The following is a 22,468-nucleotide window of genomic DNA, read 5'->3' as shown; positions in this document are numbered from 1 at the left end:
AGTGGCGAGTATTACTGTTCCCTCAAAAAGGAGGAACTCCTTTGTTCATCCCATCCAATTTTTTTCTATTCTTCCTTTGAATCTGACAGGTAAAATGTAAGAAAAATTTTAATAAGAGAAAGATGTAGAAATGGTTTACCTATGAGCAATATAATAATGGAAATTATTGCCAAATCATATGGTAATATTCCTCTTCGCATTTGGCAATTTTCTATGCAACAGTAGAAATAACAGATAAGGGGTGATTTTCTTGGCTAAAAAATAACCAGTGAAAAAATGACTTGAACTCAGGCACATTTAAGATGCCAGTTATGACTACATATTAAGAAAAAGCTGTTACTATCACACAGAATCTTTAGAACCAAGAAGATTGAACCTTGAAGGTTTATTTTTAACTTAGATTTTTCTTCTTTTTCACAATTCTTGGATTTTTTAGAACACATCCAAAAACCAAGCATTATGAGAATTTCTCAGTACTCAAATTTAGCAAATTCAATTAATAGCATTTTTTTCCTTCTAAGCCTCAAGAGAACATCAAAATCCAAGCTCCAAGACTTGATGTCTTTTTATATTCTTAGATTCTAGTGTTGATACATGTATTAGTTTGGGCTTCTGTAATAAAGTACCACAAATGGAGTAGCTTAAACAAGAGAAATATATTGTATCACAGTTCTAGAGGCTAGAAGTCTAAGATCAAAGTGTCAGCAGGGTTGGTTCCTTCTTAGACTTGTGAGAGAAAATGTTCCATGCCTCTTCTGGTCGTTTGCTGGCAATCTTTGTCATTCTGTGGCTTATAGAAGTATCACCCAGGTCTCTTCTTTCATCTTCACATAGCATTCTCCGTGTGTGTGTGTGTGTGTGTGTGTTTCTGTGCCCACATTTTTCCTTCTTATAAGGACACTAGTCATATTGGATTGGGGAACATCTTACTCAGTATGACTTCATCTTAACTAATTACATCTGCAGTGACCCTATTTCTCAACAAGGTCACATTCTGAGATACCGGGGGTTAGGACTTCAACATACGAATGAGGGGAGCACAATTCAACCCATAACACTATTTAATGAATAGATGGATATGGACATTGTTTAAAGTCATATTGCAGATCATCTACTCATTTGAGATTCTCTGTCTCTTACAGTTATCCAGAGAAATTAAAGATATAGAGACAATTTTTATCAGAAGAGGGCTTGTTTTCCACATATACCCAAGCACTAGTATAGGAGATGATCTCCTCACTGGCTCCCTTAACATCAACTCTTACCCCAGCCCCAATTCTCTAGCATACTCTTTACCCGAGTCATCCAGAAAAAATACCACTTTTATATTGCCCTCTTTTCAATAACTTTCAGTGGCTGCCTGCTACCTACACAGTAAAGTTGAGTTTCTAAGTATGCTGTTTAGAGTTGTCCACCCATCAAAGCATACCTGCCATTTAATACTGTCAGTTTTCACATATACAAATCCAGTGTTCTAGCTAACTTCAGTTACTCACCATCTTCTGAACACACCAAAATCTTTCTTATTTCTGTACCTTTTTTCATGCCTATTTTGTTATTGGAAACTTCTCTCTTTTATGTATCCTATAGGCCTGGCTGAAATCCTAACTCTTCCATGACACCATCACTATGCACAGCAAGTTATTCCTGCCTATCATTCCTATAGCACTCGTATTCTTTCTTCATAAGTCATTTTGTACTAATTTCTGTTTGTATTTCTGGTTTTGTTTTCACATGTTTATGTCTTACCTCCCCAGCTGGCTTGTAAACATCTTGGGAACAAGTACATTCTGTTTTGTTATTCATAGAGTAATGCAGGTCCTCAAACATTATTGACACAGTTAGGCTTGATTTATTGTGCTTTTTTTTTTTATCAGTGACATATAAGGTGGCTGTTTTGTATTTCACTTTGATTTGTTGTGTGCCCCTGGTTAGTTGTCACCTCCCCCATTCACAGAATTCCACATTATCTCATATATAGTTGGGAGTCTAGGGATTTGGTTCTATCTCATTGAACTAGTTCATTTAGTCCTCAGAGTTTTAGTTACCTTATCTGTAAAATCAGGAAGTAATGCTAATTTAGTTCCAAGGTTACTATCAGCTCTAAGATTCTATAATTTAATGGTCTATACATTATATCATTTAGAATTAAATCACTATATAAAGCTAATTAGACATGTAGGCTTTTGTACAAATATATAGACGGATGAATTGATGAACTTTAGTATAATTTTTTGTCAGTGCTGACTAACCGTTTAGTGACCCCCAATTACTTATTTGATTTTATAACCCATACTCTGGATACATTGTAAATAGATTTGAAGTGACCTATTGAAAATTAAAACTAATTAAAAGGTAATTTGAAAGCAATTTCTATAATGCTATATAAAGAACTACTACTAGCAATGATTAGCTACAACAAACAGGATTGGGGAAATGCAGGGCAGTGGTATCTTCACTTTGTTTTGTTTCTGTTTTTTTAACAGAGTACATATTACTTTTACAATTGAAAAAGAGTAATTAGGCAGTTTTGTAGCCAATTCCATTTTTTAAAGAAAGGACTTCAGACTGGTGAAAATCAATAATAAAAATAAGTATAAATGTCTCCTCCCTCCTTCAGATGGAGTTGTAGAATCAAGATGCCAAATCTAACTGTCTGTGGAGTACATGTTAATAGATATGTTTATTAGTGTCCTCTCATAACATTCAAAGTGCTTCCTCATGGTGCCTGCTTCAGCAGCACATATACTAAATTGGAATGACACAGAGAAGATTAGTAGAGCCCTTGTGTAAAGATGACATGCAAATTCATAAAGCATTCCACATTACCATATTTTTACACACACACACACACACACACACACACACACACACACACACGGTAATGAAAGGGACACAAAGAGACTTTCAGAAGTGATGAATATGTTTATTAGCTGGATTGTGGTAATGATGTCATGGGTTTATACATATATTCAAACTCATCAAATTGTATACATTAAATATATACAGGATTTTGTATTCCAATTATGCCTCAATAAAGCTGTACATTTAAAAAAATGTGCTTCCTCATGATACTTAGTAGAGACTAGTATTTTGAATGTGGAATAAAAGTCAAATAAGTAACTCAAGAGAAACAAAATAATATGTGGAAAAAAATAATACGCAGTCCTTGGTATCTGAATATACTTAGCTACTAGCAAATGAGCACTGAATATGATTCTAGGTTTTCTGGAAACTCAGATTAAGAAGAATCTCTTAGGCTGTATCCTTTTTACTATGTAACAGGTAAAAAGCATCTAAGTAATTCCACAGAGAAAAACTATCTAAGCATTGACTTAAAGATAAAATCCATTTTGTTAGTTCTTTTGTAAGGGATATTGGAGCATAGAATAGCATGAATGTCTTCAACTACAGTTTTGTAAAAGATGCACTTGTTTCAAGGGACATTTCTTTTATTGATGCTCTAACAGTGCTGAGAGCATAACACTCTATCTTAACAGAGTTATTCTTGCAGAGAATGAAAAACAAGGCCTAAGCCCTTTACTTTCTGAGGATCCAATATTTTCAAGGTTTAACTGGAAGAATTGAAATTTCTGGCTCACTAATGTATTCATCATACAACATCTTTTAATGTATCTTTATAGGGTGAGTAAGGCTTGTGAGACTAAGAGAGGGAGGAACCTCATGGGTAGGAGCACCCTCTGTGTGAGGTTCTCACTGGGAATCAGCCTCCAGTGTAGTAGGAATGTGCTGGAAAGATGGTGGATGAGTTCAAGAGGAGTGGTTTCACTAATTAGGTAGTGGAAACAAGTGGAGCTGGAGCTGAGGAGCAGAACTGTGACCCCCAGGGCCAAGATGGCATGAGGTGCGTGTGAGAAGTTATCCAGTTCTCCCTCCTGCAGCAAGGTAATGTAGGGTTCCCAGCATCTTGCTTGAATATTGGGGGAGAAGTTAAGGCAGCCATTGGATGTTCACAGCTCAACCCCTTGGCAATTCAACTGAAGAGTTCAATCTGTTGGCATTTCAAATGGTATCCTTAACCAGGTCAGGTTTAACAACAGCACCGTATGAAAGAACTCCCCATCCTGGTCCTCATGAAAAAGGCTCTCTTGGCCACAACAGATAACTGCACACTGTCTCCTTAACCAGGAGTGTTGATTTCTATGACTCCTCACCCTTCTAAGGTATTTCCTTTTCTTTTTGTTAGTGAGGCCTCAGCTTTTGAGGGTCAGTGCAAGAATTAACCAAATGGTTCTTCACTTGTGTTCTTTCATCACCTTGTCCAACAAATAATCCAAGAAGTATTACCTCTTGGTTAAGAGTTTTGGTTTTTAATAAACACAATTCATTATTTCTACCAATGTTGATGTAGGAGGTAAAGGAAACTGAACATTTATTAAACTTCACTTATGAATCAGATCCCTGCTGACTAACACCATTTTCTTGATAATATAAACAAGGCTTATAGAAGTTCAACAATTTGTTCATGATCTTGTGCTTAGAACTGAGATTAAATCCAGGTAATTTTATTACCAAAATATTTATTTCCATTGGGTATTCATCATAATGGGATAAGTAATTTTCTCTTACCCCATATGAATTTCAGGCATTTCTTAGCTCAGTGCTTACCATATAAGAGCTATGTGCCCAAACTTACCTTTTATGTAACTCTAGATTTAAGGATATTTTCACTGAAGTTCTGTGTTATCAGGTGCAGACAGATTGCCAAGTTCACTGGATACAGTTTGTAAATACTTTTTATAATAAGTATTAAGAGTTCATATTAGTTAGAGATTGTCTCACTCAGTGAGTTCTGATTTTCCATGGATAACTCTATGCCAGAGCTCCCATATTTGACAAAATGACTAAGGGATTCTCTGGGATCCAGAATGGATGCTGGTCCTGTCCATGAGACCTTAGGTAAATGGATGTCCCAAGGATGCAGGCTTTAACCAGAGTCTAAGTTAAAGGCTGGAGCTATTGAGTTATGATGCCTGGAAAACACTTCTGGACATTTACACACACACACACACACACACACACACACACACACACTGACAGATACACACACCCTCCCACCCTCCCCAATCATATACACACTTAACATAGAAAATTAGTATACAAAAGCTTGTGTAGGAAAAATCAAAACTTTTCAATAGACAAATAATAAAAAAGGAACTGCTAGATAATTGACACCAAACTACCATTAGGAAAAAATGTAAAAGAGGACAATAAACTTCTCAACAGATGAGCACTTACAAGAAAAATGTTGCTACAGACCAGATATGAAAGTTATGACTTAAAGTTTTCCTATGCATTGAAAAATTTTAAAAAGCTCTTATTCTGTGAAGGAAGACTATGCATTATAAATGTAAGAACTCAAGGAGGGGGAAAGAAAGAGAGTGTCAATTGGCAGAATTCAGTTGGAAGAAACAAGCTAAAGCCATCACAGAAATATAAAAGAATTATAAGGAGCAGATATGAGAATAGACATTGTAGAAAACAGAGGAAAGACAAAGAGAATATTAATTAGACAATGCAAGAAAGCAAAACAAAAATGAGAGATAAAAAGAATTAGGGAGGCTGGGCATGGTGGCTTACACCCGTAATCCTAGCACTTTGGGACGCTGGAGCAGGAGAATCACTTGAGGCCAGCTGTTCAAGTTCAGCCTGAACAAGAGTAAGTACCATATGTAGAATATCATGGGTACAATATTTACTGATTACTTCATCTACGACAGTGTAGAGTCAAAGGATATCACTTAAAGCTGATAAATCAAGTAACAGAATTATAACTTTGTATGGTTATATCACTTAACCGTACAAAGATGATAAATAAACAGGATTCTAAAAAATCATACACAATTGCCAAATATTAGAAATTAGCTGAAATTAGAAATGCTGAACAATTTGGCATGGCAATATTGATTTCAAAAAGTGTACATCTAAATGTTGATTAGCCGTTTAAACAGAATGAGGTGATCATATTTTTTTCTCTGTAGAATCAGAATGTCTTTTACTTGGCTTTGACTGCTGCTGAAGAGGCAAGGAAGCACTCACTGTCCCTTAGCAGAAAGTGGGAGTATCTCCATGAGTTGATAGGGAAGGTTGAGTGATCCTCCTCACTCAAGGATCAGTTGCAAGACTCTCCATCATTTATGTTGGTTTTTAGGAAAATTCTTGGCTCTTTAATCTCAAGGGAGCAAAAATACGTTCCAATATGGAAACACAACCTATTAAAGCAGTAGGACCTTTCTCCAAAAAAGGAAAAATATATATATATATATATATATATATATATATATATATATATATATATACACACCTATATATACACATAGATACACACACACACACACACACACACACACATATATCATATTTTGCCTATAATTGTGTGGGGTTCACAAAGCCCCTGAAGCTTATCCAAAGAGACTCTTAGGGTACATGGATTCCAGGTTAAAGACCCTGGTTTAAAAAGTTGTTTGGACTTTGATCAGAATCTCCATTGTTGATCTTGCTGGTCAGAACCATGGTGTTATTGCTGCATGCTCTGATAGAAGGAAGGCTGCTAAAACAGCATTCATGTCCACCTAAGCTATCTCTCTGATTTATTCTGAAGTGTAGGAGTGGCAGTTCTCAAAGTCTGGTCCCCAGATACCTAGCTCAGAAACATCTGGGTTCCTGTTAAAAATGGAGGTTCGTTGGTTTGTTTTTAAACTACACACTAGACTACAGAAGGCAGAAGCAACAGCAACATAAGAGCTGGATCCCTGCTTCTCCAAACTCTGTGTAGAACAGCAACATATAAATAGCCCCACCCTTTGTCTCACTGTCCCCTAAAATGAAACATTCCAAAGCTACAGCAGTAGGTTGGCAAAGGGAATAATTAATCATTATGAATCCAAAAGGGTTTTTTTTCCTATTTTAAAATGACTAACATTTAGAGAACATTTACCACATGCCAAGCTTGCAGGTAGACACAGTCACAAAGGATGTTTTATGTTCATTGCAGCTCAGTCATCACTTGTCCTAAAAATAGGTAAGAAGATGTTCCTGGGTCACTAGCTTCACTTGCTTGCATGCAACCCAGCATGGTGGTAATGCTGAAGCATGCACACATAGGATGTCTGACTAGTAGGCACACACCACATCACAATTAAAGGTTCAATTACCCAGGTGGCAGTGAGGCAGGATGGAGTCCTGTATTCCATCTTTTAGTCAGAGTAAGAACATGCCTTATCAATGAGCATTGTCCTATGTGGTTATCTCTGTGGGTATTGTGGTTCCACTTGGAAAACAGAGAACACTGTTGCCCAGCAGATTTTCACTATTGTGCTCTTTTAAGAGGTGATCCCAAGGTAAATGAATGTCAGTATTTACAGATTAAAGTCATCACCTTTAATTGTACCAAGAAGGACTGATAGAATCTTGATCTCAAATTTGAACCAACTGGTCTGATTACTTCAGTCAAATCTGTGTGCATTTCTTTCTGTATTGCTGACTTATGCTGTAGTTCTTTCTATTTGCAATTTTCTTTTTATCCTCATGTGAAGTGAAACCCTGGACATGTATAGGAATGTGCACAACATATTTAATTTGGCACTCTGCATCTGGCAGGGCGAATGCAGCAGAGTCTTATATGTTCCAATTAGTTATTGCACTTCTATAGAATTCGCAATGAATTTCACAGTAGAATGCACAGTATAAAATGTCCTCGATGTTACACATCTTTTAAAGTGAAAAGATCACTTAAAAATTCTGCAAATGCAAAAACTCAGTGAACTAGGTAGATTTTTGGTATTTCTCCAATAAAGATTTTAATAGACTTTTAAATTTCAGATTCAATTTATTTTTTAAAAATTTTATTGTGTATATTTGAGGTTTATAATATGATGTTATAGGATACATATAGATAGTAAAATGGGTACTAGAGTGAAGCAAGTTAACACATCTATTATCTCACATAGTTACTTTTTGGTGACAAGAGCAGCTAAAATCTACCTGTTTAAATAATTCCTAATACAATACAATTTTATTAACACTACTCTTCATGTTGTACATTAGATCTCTAGACTCGTTTATCCTACATATCTGCTACTTTGTATCCTTTGACCTACATCTTCCATTCTTCCCCTCCTCCATTACCACCGTTTAATTCTCTTTTTCTGTATCTTTATTCAGCCTTAAAAAAGGAAATCCTGCCATTTGACATAACATGGATGACCTTGGAGGACATTATGCTAAGTAAAATAAGCCAAACACAAAAAGAAAAGTTTTTCATAATCTTACTTATATGTGGAAGCTAAAAAATGTCAAATATTCATATTTATTTATTAAAAACCATTGTTAGCATGAAAAATCTGGTATACCATTAACTCGTCATCTTAACACACTATTTAAATTTTCTCCATTCTTCTGGTTTTGTCATTACATACATTATAAATAAATACTATTCCAATCATTGTGTCCTTAAAAAAAGAAAAGAAATACTATACTAGACAGCTGCTTCTTCCTTCTTATGCATATTTGTTTTTATTTTCATGTTGGTCATTATTTTAAACTACATAAATGATAACAATATTTAATTCCATGTTGTTAGATAGGTAGATGATCCCAGTTTTTGTTTTTATAACTAACTCAACCATAAACATTTTGTGGCACTATACAATATACTGGTGTTTAAGAACTTGGGCTTTGAAGTTGGGCAGATTAAGCCTCAAATCCTGTCAAATCTCTGAATACCTGTGTGACATTAGACATGTTATTTAACTTCCCTGAGCCTCAATTTACCTATGTCCTAAATGGATACAGAATATCTTCCTGATAGATCTGTCCTGAGAATTAAATGAAGTAATCCATGTAAAGCAATATATTGTATTAATAAATGTTCAATAATCATTAGCTATTATTATGACATAACTTTTTTTCTTTTGAATTATTAATTTGAGTTGATTCCCAACAATGGGAATATTGGTTAAATTATGTGGAGACTCATTCATTTGGTCATAAGATAGTTGTCTATTCTATGCTGGGTGCTAAAAGAATGTGGTGAACAATACAGATGTGGTCCCCAAATAATAGGTGCTTGCAGTTTGGAAGAGAAGATAGACATCTCATTAAGTCATTATGCCTAAGTACAGTGTTGCAGAAGAGAAAGTACAGGATCTTAAAGAAATATAGACTAAGGAGATATATATTGCCTGATTAACTTCCAATCTATTGAACATTTTAAATAATATAGGAGAGTAATGTATCTAACTACCAAAATCCTCAATGGCTTTTAGCTATTTTTTTCTTTATTTCTAACTTAATAACAGCAAGATGTTATTTCTTTTTAAATTAGCATTTTATGTAATTCTTCATTTTAAATGTGCTTATATATCATATGATTCTGGATTTTAAAATTTGTCAAAAAGATTTACCCATCCTTTGTCCACTAAGGATATGGCTGTGTCCTTGAGATAATAAAATTATCTTAGTATATATTTTGGACTCTATTTATTTTCTATATTTTTTTACTATTTTTTGATATTAAGTTTTGTGTTTATTGAACCATAGTTTTACAATTTTATATTACCACATATATCCTGCCTTTTCTTTATAAATTTTTCCCACTGCTTCAGTATTTATACTGTATATTTTTTCAAGGATTTTTTTTTATTCTTGACCTTGAGAGTTCTCTAGCTATATCAATGCCACTGATATCACAGCAGGCATTTTTTTCCCTTTTCTATACATAAACCATGGTTACTGATGTTCACTCAAGCACTGTACAAAGAAGGAAAATGCAGCTTGAAAACACAACCTAAAAACTCTGCTCTGATAAAAATAAACTATGCTAAAGTCATTATAGATCTTTCCATTTCTGTTAAGAGAAAATGATTCATGTTGTCAATTTTGTAAGATCTTCAGAATATCTGCATGTTTTAGAGGGGAACTTCCCCCAAATTAAAAGTGACCTTTACAATGTACATTTATATTTATGTTTTCTTTTACAAAGATGATTCACCAATTCATAGCTCAACAATACAAACCAAGAAACAAAGCACTTATCCTTGAGAAATTTCAGCATGGATTTTAACTTATAGACTTTTAATGTTTTTAAAACCACTCCTTTTGGACCACATTTAAATGTTCTTAAAGTAGCCCGTGAAAATTGTTTGTAATTATACAGGTATCAGTGAATGATACTTTCAACAATAATCTGATGAAGATGGATAGGGGGCTAGAATTTAATCTGTCTGGACAGACTATGTCATCATTACCCAGTTTCTCTTTTACAGATCTTTGATGGGAAACATCACATGGTTGTCATTTTTTGTATCTCCTCCATTGAAGATTCTCAACTAAGCTCTCTGAAATTTCAGGAGTGATGTGGCTATAGGTAGAGATTGTAATACAACAACATTACTCTTTCCACAAGCATACGATAGTTCTTTAAAATAGGGACCATACTCCTTGGGCATGCATAGATGTGGTTTAGTAGAGAGTCACCTGATAGTCAGACTCAGAGGAATATTCAAATTGTTTAACAACTAGTACAAGTACACAGCCAAGGCTGCTTGCAGTACCAGATAATACTTTGCAATGACTAGATTGTGGAAAGGTCAAAAGCAGGTGCTGAGGTGGCTCACATGGTATCTTTTTATCACCTGGTGTGGAACTATTTCAATGTTTTAACAGCTAGTAGCTGTACCTGAGCACACAGGTGAATTTATTAATCTTGTTCTGAGTGGTGGCTACGTTGAGTTTGGGTAGCTTATGATACTCTTACGTTGGAACAAAATCTAAAAACAATTCATCTGATGAATGGATCCAGAAAGGGGAAATTCTCCAGTTATTGAGGAAAGACTAATTATAACATGAAGTAATCTCTCATGGATCAAAGGGGTGGGAAAATTAATTTTAAAAATTAAATAAGGGAAAACATTTACCATATCCTCTATTGCTTCATCCATGAAGTCTCACTGTCCAGGTCACAGTTAGTGGTTCATATTGTGTATTGTGAACATAAAATTGAAGGACATCCTCTCCTTCTGATCTCTTCTTCTCAGTCTTTGGAGCAGTTCTGCAATTTGTTTCCAACAAAATCATGGGATTTTCTGTTATATAATCTGCCAATAAATTCTGTCCTTGTGATAGATTGCTGTATGAGACCTACCTCATAGAATGGAATGTAAAGAGCTATGACTCCATTTGGAAATATTTCAAATCCTAAATTAGCTCACTCTGAACATGCTTATTTGCTGAGTCCTTGTCTTAGGCATCTTCAGTCCTAGACTTGAATAGCTAGATGGACCTCAAAACTGGTCAAAGATTCAGGATAACTGCTTTTAGCGTGTAGCTTTACCTGTGAGAACAAAATTTTGATTTTTTGTTTTGTTTTGTTTTGTTTTTGTGATGAGTGGTTAAGTTAAAGAAATGTTTCAAAAGTTCTTGTGGACCAGAAATTCAGGGAGGACTGAGAGAAGAACTACCCTTTAAAATGATTAACATGTCTATTTTCATACTGTTTCATTTAATTATTCTTGTTTCGGTCTCTCCTTCACATTATACCCCAATACCTGAGGTTGTATATCTCATCCAAACAATAGAGGTACAATGGTCCTGCTACTACTAAGAAACTAGCCTAAGACATACAGATTTCAACAAACAACTGAAAAATTTTCTCCCTTCTTAAATTGTCATGACCATTCCTTTTAAACTCCAATCTCATCGTTTTTCCATTTTAGTTCATTTTTATATTTTCCTATATATTTTATAGCATTTATTGAACATTCAGTATACCTAGCTGAACTAAATGTTTGACAAAATATAAAAGAGTTGCATAATACCAACTATGCTGTGAATTCATGTATTATTTAACAATTGTAAAACTTGCATTTGAAAGCATTATCTATGAAAGAAATTATGAGACAATATATGAAAAAATCCTAAATTAAATATAATTAAAATTCAAAATGATATTTTTCAGCCTGTTGGGAACTGAAATAACCATTTCTCCATTCTTTGATTCTTAACCATGCCCACTTACATTATCAATATATAAGTATCATATTTGGCACTGGGATATATATTATCTAATATAATATTCACACCCCAGTGAGGTTGGTAATATTAATTCTGTTTTATGGATAAGAAAATGGAACATTAAAGTTACATAAGAAGTTAAGTGGCAGAACCAGAATGTGAATCCAGGTCTCCTAATTCCAAGTCCTTTCCATTGCCCAATGTCACAGCTGCCTCTCAAAGGCATTTACTAGATGTGTGTATGGAATGGATGACATCGATGGGTTGGTGGGCAGGTAATCGGATAGCATATCTTTTTCATTACTCTTTTGTAATCTATTATCATACTTAATTCTAAAATGTTGATTTCTTTGGAAGCCAAAATTTTCTTTCACCAAGGAAAAAACATTGCCAGAGAATATTAGAAAAGTAATTGTTTAAAGTTGATTACTTATAAAATTCTTAGAATACATTGACCTGCTACTAATTTTTAAAATTATTTGCTTCCACTTGAGTTGTTAATGTTATTATTTTTAATTAATTGATATGTATATGTTTTAACTTCATTGTCTTTTATATTTTTATATCAAGTGGAATTGTTTGCAAAAGGCTCTGGTTAACAAATTAAAAACTCAGTAAAGTCACCTTTATGCATATATAAATAATTTAAATGTATTTGAGTATCATGTTTTAAGTCTCTATTAATTCAGGGAAATAATGAGCATTATAATAATCTGTATATACATTTCATGATTCCCAAATGTACTTTTATTTTTCTAAACGATTTCATATTTAAAATGGAAAACATTTCAACGGTCCTAAATTCCCCTTTCAGTCTTAGTTTTTCAAACAGAAAGGACAGTCTCTTGTGTAAGAATGAAAAGAGGAAAGGATAATAACTTCTAATAAGTGGAGTTATTTTTTGCTTTGAAATGCCAGTACACATACTCACCTCCCACAGACCTAGAACCAAACCCTTCCCAGTTTATGTGAGTGGCAGCCCTCAGCAGACAACAAAACAGACATGCTTGTACTAATTGAAAAATACTCAAAGAATGAGTTAATGTCCAAGTTTTATTCACCTCAGATTAAATCGGCCTGAAGGAGTGTCTAAATAACATCAGATAAAATAGTAAAGTAAGCTTAAGGAATTTATGTGAAGTATATATTTGTGATACATTTGGATTAAGATCATATTTTAATAATAGAAATAATAGAAATCCTTATTGTATATTTACTATGTGCCAGATACCCTGCTAAAATTATTATATTTTATATTATATATATGTAGTATGTATAATTAAACACAATAATCTTTTGAAGCCAATATAATGCCCACTTGATGTATGAGAAAACTGAGACTCAAAGAAGTCAAATAACTCACCCAAAACAATACAGGTGGTAAATGAAGAGTGTGGTCTAAACTCTTGACTCATCACCCATATATGTAACTACTACTGATCAGCATTTACTAAAGCCACAAAGAAATTGGAATCAACTAGGAAAATGATCCTCAATATAAAGTGACTTTCACTTTTAAACAGCAGTAAGAGGCAGGTAATTTATTGCTGATGTGCTATAGTGAGGCAAGAAGTATTTGGTCATTCTTCATGACAAGGTTAGTTTGTTTCCTTTCTTCCTGTTTGGACAATGGTCTATCTTTTAATATAAAATTATCATTGGGGCAACTGCTAACGCCCACTTATCAAGGTGGTATTTCCTTTGTTTTTTTTATATTTTTATAATAAATTTGGAAACTTTAGGTCTTTGGATAAGTTTGGCCTTTTAAAAAGAGAAGCATCTTTCTATAGAATAACTGAGTGGGAATTCAGAACTATTAATATTAAGTGAGAGATGACCTTGTATCTTGGTTTTCAATTTGGTGTGTTGCTATTAACTAAGGTGTAAAACAGCTTTCAATGCTTAAAAAACTATTAACATTTAATATACTGTTCCTCTATTTAACAATCCCCACAATAATGTGAAAAGAGTAAAAATAAGGCTTTGTATTCATGTAGCACATGTCTCCATGGAACCCAGAGGATTTGGTTGACAGAGTCTAAAAATGGCTTTGTCAGTGAGAACAGGAAACTAATATCATAATTATATTGCAAGTATTAAAACTGACACTGACTCCATATGTAGCTACTAATGTGAACATTATGTAGTCAAAATGATATGGATGGCTTCCCATAACCATCTTCATGATCAATAGTAAGCATACTAAGCAATCGTACATAGGGTTCTTATTGTATTAATATCTTTTGCCTACAGAGACAAACTGAGTGACAAACATATTTTAAGGACTCAATATTATACTAATTATTAGAGTGCCATGGTAATATTTTGCATTATTTCACTTTGCCTTGGCAATATTGGAATATTATACATGTATAATTTCTTTTGGTTAATAGTTCTATTGTAAAAAGTCATGTGCTAAAGAATTGTAATTCTATGTTCCGAGCCAAGAAAACAAATTATTAAATGAAGTGTTACAATGTTTATCTTTATAAACAGTCATTTTGTAATGTGAAAAAGCAAGCACATTGTAATGTTACTATGCTGTGAATTGAGATTTTTTTTTGATGAATATTTGCCTTTTGTTAAGTGGGGGACATTGATCTGTATAGAGATGAAATAGTTAATCTCAAACTGTAAATTTCTTATCTCACTTCTACCTTCTCTGTAAGTCAGGTATCCTAGATAATGAGTTAAATCAGTGTGTGTGTGTCAGTGTGTGTGTGTGTGTGTGTGTGTGTGTAATACACTGGAGGGAGAATAGCCCCAGATTGTATCAGTGATTCTTTAGGACTTTTTAAAAGTACAGATTGCTGAGCTACACCTTTAGAGGTTCTGATTCAGTTGATGTGAGTGGGGCCCAAAAATTTGTATAAGTTCCTAGGTTATGCTAATGATGCTGGTCCATGGACCACAGTTTGAGAAACAGTGAAAGAACCAATCAAATTTCTACTTTTAGCCTTTAGAGAGAAAGAGATAATTATGACTAGATAGAAATTACATGTTAAAAACTATGTTTTGGAAGATTCAAGTGAGAGAGAGAGAGAGAAAGAGAAAGGAACTAAGCTGTTTCTATTCAAACAGAAAAAAAATTTAATTCTGGCTAAAAATTAATACCAATTCTAAGGTCATTCTCAGCCTGGGCTTTCTGTTTGCACTACATTTTAATATTCATTGAATAAATGTTTGTTGGGCACTTATAGGGGCCTGCATGCAACAGAGAAAAAGAAATTATCTCTGCCTATGTGAAGCTGAATTTGCACTTGACATTACTTTGCTTTAATACACTCAGTATGTCTTTAATTTAATTTCATGTCTTTAATTTTGACCTTGACTTTATTTTCACAAAAACTCTTCTTTCCCTCTTTCGACTCTTAGCACATACTTGACAGTTATAAATATCTTCTCATTTGTGTTGGTTCTGTGTCAGAGTCTGAAGAGGATGGCCAAGATGGTTCTGACTGTTGATGGGACTAAGGTTGGGCCGGTGATATTCATGGGTTTTTGGACTGAAAGACATTCGTTGATATAACAGGAAAGATAAGTATGATACAGGTATTTTAGTGAAATTAAATCCTGGAGACAAACTATTTGAACAAAATTTATTGTTTTAATTTGCATATCTTTGGTTATTAATAATGTAGTAGCTATAGCTTAGCTATCATGTTGGCAAATATTTCCATATGGTCAATTTATAGAAATTGAAATAGAGATTTCAAGGTAATTATACACTGATATTTGTATTGGTTTAAATAGCAAAATATTGAAAATATAGTTTACATGTCTCAGAGGAGGGATAGTTACATAAATTATGGTATACTTCTAATATTTCAACCATTTAATTGTTGAAATAATTTATAAGGTAATTTAGTTATGTAAGTAAATATTTATGATATAAGTTTAAAAAATACAAATACTTTTTTTTAATTTTCTAACTCTCAGTAGACAAAAAAAAAATGTTTGGAAAGAAATACACCAAATATTAATAGTGGATCTTTCTGCATTACCAATTATTTCTTAATATTTCTCTTTGCACTTGACTTTATTTTACAAATTCCATCTAAAGGGTGCTTGTGTGTGTGTCAGAGAGAGAGAGATCATCCATGGAGTATCTTCTTAGGCATCATTTGTGAACACTTCAGGATTTGGAGCTCTTTAAGTACAATTGACAGTTGTGCTTTAGTTTTATATCATTATGTAACTGTAATCATGCCGTTATTCTAATTTGCTGTATACATAATTGTCAGTGTTCCTAAACAGGTAATAACTTGTTCTTTGTGTGTTAGTATCTCCCTTGATCAGGTAAAAAGAAAAGAATAGGCGCCTGAGTGGAAACTGTGTGTCCCTTAGAACTTCTCTAAGCAGTCTCACTGTCTCCCCTCAAAGGCACATCGTCTTCTCTATCAGCATTTCTCACGAAGACAGTCTGTAAGAAAACCTTTCTAAAACAGGTGTTTACCTGCTGCCTATATTCATATTCATGATGAAATCCTCATAATAATAATATAAAACATTTTTATGGTGTTCACCATATGACCAGGAACTGCCTAAATGTTAATCCTCACTACTATCTTTTGAGTTAGGTACTCTTTATTTTTTTCCATTTTACAGACAGAAAAACTGAGGTCTACAAGGGGTCAACAGTTTGCCTCAGGTCACACAGCTGGGAAGAGATGAAGCCAGGATTCAAACCCACCTGGCATGGCTCCAGAGTCTGCACCGTTTCTTAATATCACGTCAAATGATCTTCATTTTATAGTTTTACTTCATTGGCCTCAAACTTCTGACAATATGAGAAGAAAAGACCCTGAATCATGATTGTGGTTTTAAAGAGAAAATATATTCTTTCCTCTCCTGTCAGAAGTTTGGCACCTGGGTGTAAATTCAGCGAGCTCCATGAATTTTTAAGATCCTATCTTCATCAGTACCATGCTTTAATGAGGACTTAGTGCATAAAGGAGTCTCATTCTGATTTTGAACATCTGTCACAGCAGCGAAATTCCCAGCTGCTCTGTTTCATTATTGGTTGTGTTAAGATGTCAGGGGAGGTTTTGCTTTTTAAAGTGGCCCAATACTTTTTAGTAATTAAAGGAAAACAGGATGCATAACATTTGGAAATATCACTGACACTGAACTCAATTTGCTTTAAATGACTAATATTTTTGTTAGAAGGTTTCTAAGGCATATTATCGCTAAAATGTAATTTATACTTTTGGGAGTATACCTCTCATAGGTCTTAAAAATATTTTTTCTTCCCTTATGAGATATTACACAGCAATTAATAAAGTTTTAAAACATGAAAATATAAGCTCATTTTACTTATTTTTTTCTTACATGTTTTCAACCATAGGAGGGAAAAACTTAGGGGAAAAAAAGCTGTTAATATAATAGTGTAACTTGAGCTAAGTTAAAATCCTTCTGTGGTAGTCTGTATTTTCCAATTTTTTCCTTAAGAAGCTAGCTTTATGATTATGATTATGAACAATGATTATGATTATTTGAAAACCCTTAGGATTCACAAAGCAGGCTTCATATAAAAATCTAAAAGCGATGCTTTATTAATTTAAGATCCATAATTCTTTATTCCTTTCAGCCTATATATTTTGTTTATCATCTTTGAAGAAAAGGCACAGCTTGGTGTCACAGTGTCTAGTAAATGTTATGTAGTAAGAAATCCAACATTTAAAAAAATGATGCCTCTGTGTGTGTGTGTGAATGTTTCTGTGTGCTTAAATATTTGGAGTTACATTTATTATTCAGTGATTATTTGGGGTGATTTCACAATTAGAGGGAATAATAGTTTGAGAAGATTGTTAAATGTTCAATATGAGTTAAAGTGTGGAACTCCCTCTCCTATTCCCACCATTCAATGTTGCCACTTATCATGTTGTAGAGTTTTCACTATAATGGTAATAGTGGTATTGGTGGTAGTACTAGACAGCTATATTTTTTCCCAAACATAAATTTTAATAGCCTTTAAAAATAATGCCTTCTGACCTGGCACAGTGACTCATGGCACTTTGGGAGGCCAGGACAGGAGGATCGCTTGAGGCCAAGAGTTCAAGACAAGCCTAGACAACAAAACAAGATCCCATATCTACCAATAATAAAAAAAATGAGACAGACATGGTGACACACACCTGTAGACCCAGGTACTGAGGAGGCTGAGCCAGGAGGATCACTGAAGCCCAGGAGTTTGAGGCTACAGTGAGCTATGATTGCGCCACTGCATTCTAGCTCAGGCGACAGAGTAAATAAATAAATAAAGCCTTCCTATGACTGATGCCTTTCTGTGAACGTACATTTGGTGGATCTCCGATCTCCATTTTATAAACACACATACAAACCGTGCATGTAAATGAATAAGCAAAAAATGAACTACCTCTTCCAAAATTAACATTTTCTATGAGGCTTTTATTACCCCCTCAAGGCAGAATTAATAACTCTTTTAGTTTTTTTCTCAGAATATTTGGTACATCTGCTGTGGTAGCACTTTGTATTAAATGCAGTTCTATGCATCTGCTTTCTCCAAGTAGAATGTGGACTACTTGAAGGCAACAACCAGCTCTTATTTATCTCTATCCCTCATGCTTAGCGCAGTGACTGAGACATCTGTTGGTTTTATGATGAAAGTCTACTGTTAGTTATAATATTGGAAATACTAACAAAAATAGGGCTGGTTTCCTAGGAATGACATCCATAAAAAACTTTCTATAGAAATGTCAGACTCTCAAGAAGGACATCCCTGGCATGAGCACGAGCAAAGGGAGGGTTGTGATAACACACATGTTAAGTTTAAGGACTGGTGTGACCATGGGAGTAGAGGGCTAGGGGCAGGCAGACAGTGACATGCTTAGGTCTGTTTTGTGGAAACGATCATGATTGAGAATGGTGGGAGGACGGTGTCCTGCTGGAGGTTACCAGAGGCAGGGAGACTGGGCAGCATCTGAAGTTGCTGAGGATTAACATGATGTATCTTTGTTTTTTAATCAGGAACAGAAAATAAGAGTAATAATCCATTTAGTTTTTTAACTCTCAACTTAGAGACCAAACTGCCCCTTAAATATAAGGGAGTGTTGAAGAAGTTATAATGGAAATAATGTATGAATATGTGAAGAGCTAAAAAATGCAAATTCTCCTGCTTTATAAAGTTATCTAAAGTGGTTTTTCTTTTCTTTGTTCCCTCGTATATTGAAAAAGTATTTTGTTGTACTCTGAAGGGCTAGGTGACTTGTAACCTGAAAATACTAAGGTTTTCAATGACTTTAGAAAAATGAGGATCATTGCTTTTGAAACTTGAAATCCTGAAAACTATGTATATAAGATATATATATATATATATATATATATATATATATATATATAGGCAAAGTTAATGTAAGACCTAAATTTTACTGAATACTTAATACATGCTGGGCACAGATAAAATCTTTATCTTTACATGTATTGTCTCATTTAACAGCATGATATAGGTACTGTTATCTGTTTCAGGCATAAAATAACAATAATAATAATAATTCTTTGCTGTAAAAGGATTTGCCCTATATCACATACCTAAGGAAGTGGTAGAGCCAGAATTTAATCCCAAGGTGTCTGACTAGAAGTCAGACTCTGTCTCTGGCTGCCCAGAAGCATCCCTAGGAGGCCAGAGACCTTCTTCCTGTGTTTAAAACTGATCACATGGTGATGTTAAGCAGAGTCCTCTTTACTAATAGAAAGCTTAGGTTAACCCCAGGTAGCCTCTAGCCGTCCAGAAGCTAGTGTGTGCTCCATTAGAAAAGACTCCCACAAACCTTCAAGCTTTAATTCATCACTTCTCACCTGAAACTATATGAAGAGGCTTCCACTTCCAACCTCTCTTTCCTACTATTGCCTATGTGAGTTTTCTAAAATGCAAATCATATCAGTTCCCCATTTAAATCCTTCAGTGGCTCTCCATTTCTCTCTGATTGTTTTAAACTCTGAAAAGCAACATGGTTCATAAACTCCTTTCTGGACTTTACCTATCACTCCTGTCCCTGTCTTTCTACTCTCACACTCCACAGCTTGTCTCTCCTATGTTAAGTTCATTCCAGCTGGGCTTTGCACCTACTGCAGGCTCTAACTAGAACACTTTCTTCCCTGCCTCCCACTCCAAGCTGCTCTCATTTCTGAGTACTTTCTGTAGAAATTTGCTCCTGAAGTTTCAAATTTGGGTTAAGTATTTCCCTTAGATGTTCTAAGAGCATTCCTCTACCATCCTGCCGTAGAACATCATGCAATCTGAATGCCTGATTACTTATTTTTACCTCTCACGTGATTATAAACTCATTATGGAGAGGGGAGGATATGCTGACATTCTTCACCCTTCTATCCCCAATACTGGTTACACAGTGGGAGCTCACAATTTTTGTTGTGTGAATGAATGAAGGTAGACATCATTTAAAATGCTTATTGGTAACACTTAAAGCACAATTTTAAGTGTTCAACAAATGTAAAGTCGTTTAATCCACAAAGAACTATTTTTTTTTTTTTTTTTACTATTATTGTGCCCAATGTGATGGGACACTTGCTACACAGGAAGACAGTGGCAATACTAGGATTTGTACCCAGACAGTCTGGCTTCGGAGTCTGGACTCTTGACTACTGCTACACTGCCTTTGTGAAGATTTAGGGTCAACAGATCAGTATTTCTAGGTGGCGGCTGGAACCTCAGGGCATTTCACAAGAGGGAAAATATGGAAGCTGGTTTTTGCTCTTATCTCTGCCGCTGACAATGTTGTGATTCTTGTGATCTCTCTGTGCCTTAGTTTATATGCAAAATTAGAAAACTGTGGATTGAGTGATCCCATAGGTCCTTGTTATCTAAATAACGTGATTTGAACCAACCACTTTTTATGCCAATTTGAAGAAGGTAAAGTATTGAAAAGAAATTACCAAATGACTAGGAGCTAAAATAAGCACTCTAGGCCCCATGTACAGACTTCTTCAGCCTCTTATCTCTACTGTTTTGGAAATTCATAATTTCATCCTATTGCTCTCTGATCAAGGAGTTGCATTTGAATAAGGCTGCAAAGTGAGTAAACTGAATAACCACCTTACAGAATGAAGCAAATCTCCACTGATATAATTAATTTGGCATACAATTTCTTATAATAGTAACTTAAATGAGAAATGTAGATTATTGCCTAGTCCAGTGGCTAGCACATGGTAGGCATTCAGCAAATATTAACTCTCTAGTTCACTCTTAGGGATTACATTTTTCCTGTGAGTTTTCAGTTATATCACCTTTTTTCAGTCTCTAATAATACTCATTGGAAAAGGACAACTAATAAGCATTGTAGCTAATTTGGTGCATGTTCCTATTATATAATCACCATGGTACCCAGGCTCTTAACTGAAAGCAAACAAATTTATAGAAAGAAAAATTTATCCTTTGCTCTCTCACTTAAGGTGTGCTGTTATGAAAGCACTGCCTCTTTGTCCTATTTTGTCTTTCATCAGTAGACACTGTTTTCCAGTGTGTTCCATGGAAATGTTAAAGCATGGTTGGATTCACTTTGAGGGAATCATCAAGTTTTATTAAATGTTAGACAATCTCATCTTTCACTTTTAAGAATATGGATGTACAGCTATGTCAAAATATTGAATATTAAATGATGTCAAGATACTTAAAACATTAATAAATTTATATGTTACATTTCTTTTTCTATTAATAATTCCCTTTTAATGACCAGTGCTCTGGTGGTCAAGCACTAAAGTTATGTTCTTGCTATTAAATGAAAGACAAGTGAAATTCAAATGTATATTTTTAATTGGAAATCCATTTTCTCTTATTAACAGTAGTATTTAAATGAATACAGAACATCTCCCTTATTACAAATAAATGAACAGCTTTATTAATGCCAGTGTAAAAAAGACCATAGTACTGCATATTGTTATCCAAACTATTTCCACCTAATGATTAAGATTCAATAATGACACCCAAGAAATACACCCACAGCAGTCAGTAATCTGCCCACACAGTGTACAGTTCTGAACAGGTTATGTGTGTGGTATTTTAGTCCTTCTCCCAGTATGTGTCAAAGCAGCTTTTGTTGTAAGATATTTGAAAGCCACAGGAAAGAATTTTTAGTGGGTTTTCTTCAATTTTAAAAAGACTTGGGTCTATTGTAATTCATTACCTGAATCCACCAGTAACTTTGGCTTTGATGTTCATAGTTCCCTATTTTTTAATGTATGAGGAGTCCTCAACATATGGCTGCACTATGTTTGGCCTAAAACTTTGTAAATTCAAAAAAATAAAGAATAAATAAGGCAACAGACCCAAGTCAGCTTTCCAAACATCCTTGCAAAAATTGCTACTGTTTTAAAACAGGCATTATCTCCATCTATTGTTCTATAACCTAAATTATTTTTACTTCACAGGAAAGAATAATCACTGATTATTTAAGTCTTA

At 34.3% G+C, this 22,468-nt stretch overlaps 2 pseudogenes; both read left to right on the top strand.

Annotated features, from left to right (window-relative positions):
• The window catches only part of LOC123646973, a 76,795-nt pseudogene that overhangs the window by 38,970 nt on the left and 15,357 nt on the right, over nt 1-22,468 (top strand).
• LOC123647838 lies at nt 2,725-2,838 on the top strand (annotated as a pseudogene).

The sequence above is a fragment of the Lemur catta genome, chromosome 11, assembly GCF_020740605.2.
Source record: "Lemur catta isolate mLemCat1 chromosome 11, mLemCat1.pri, whole genome shotgun sequence".
Taxonomy (NCBI): Eukaryota; Metazoa; Chordata; class Mammalia; order Primates; family Lemuridae; genus Lemur; species Lemur catta.
This window is presented reverse-complemented; position numbering and strand designations above follow the sequence as displayed.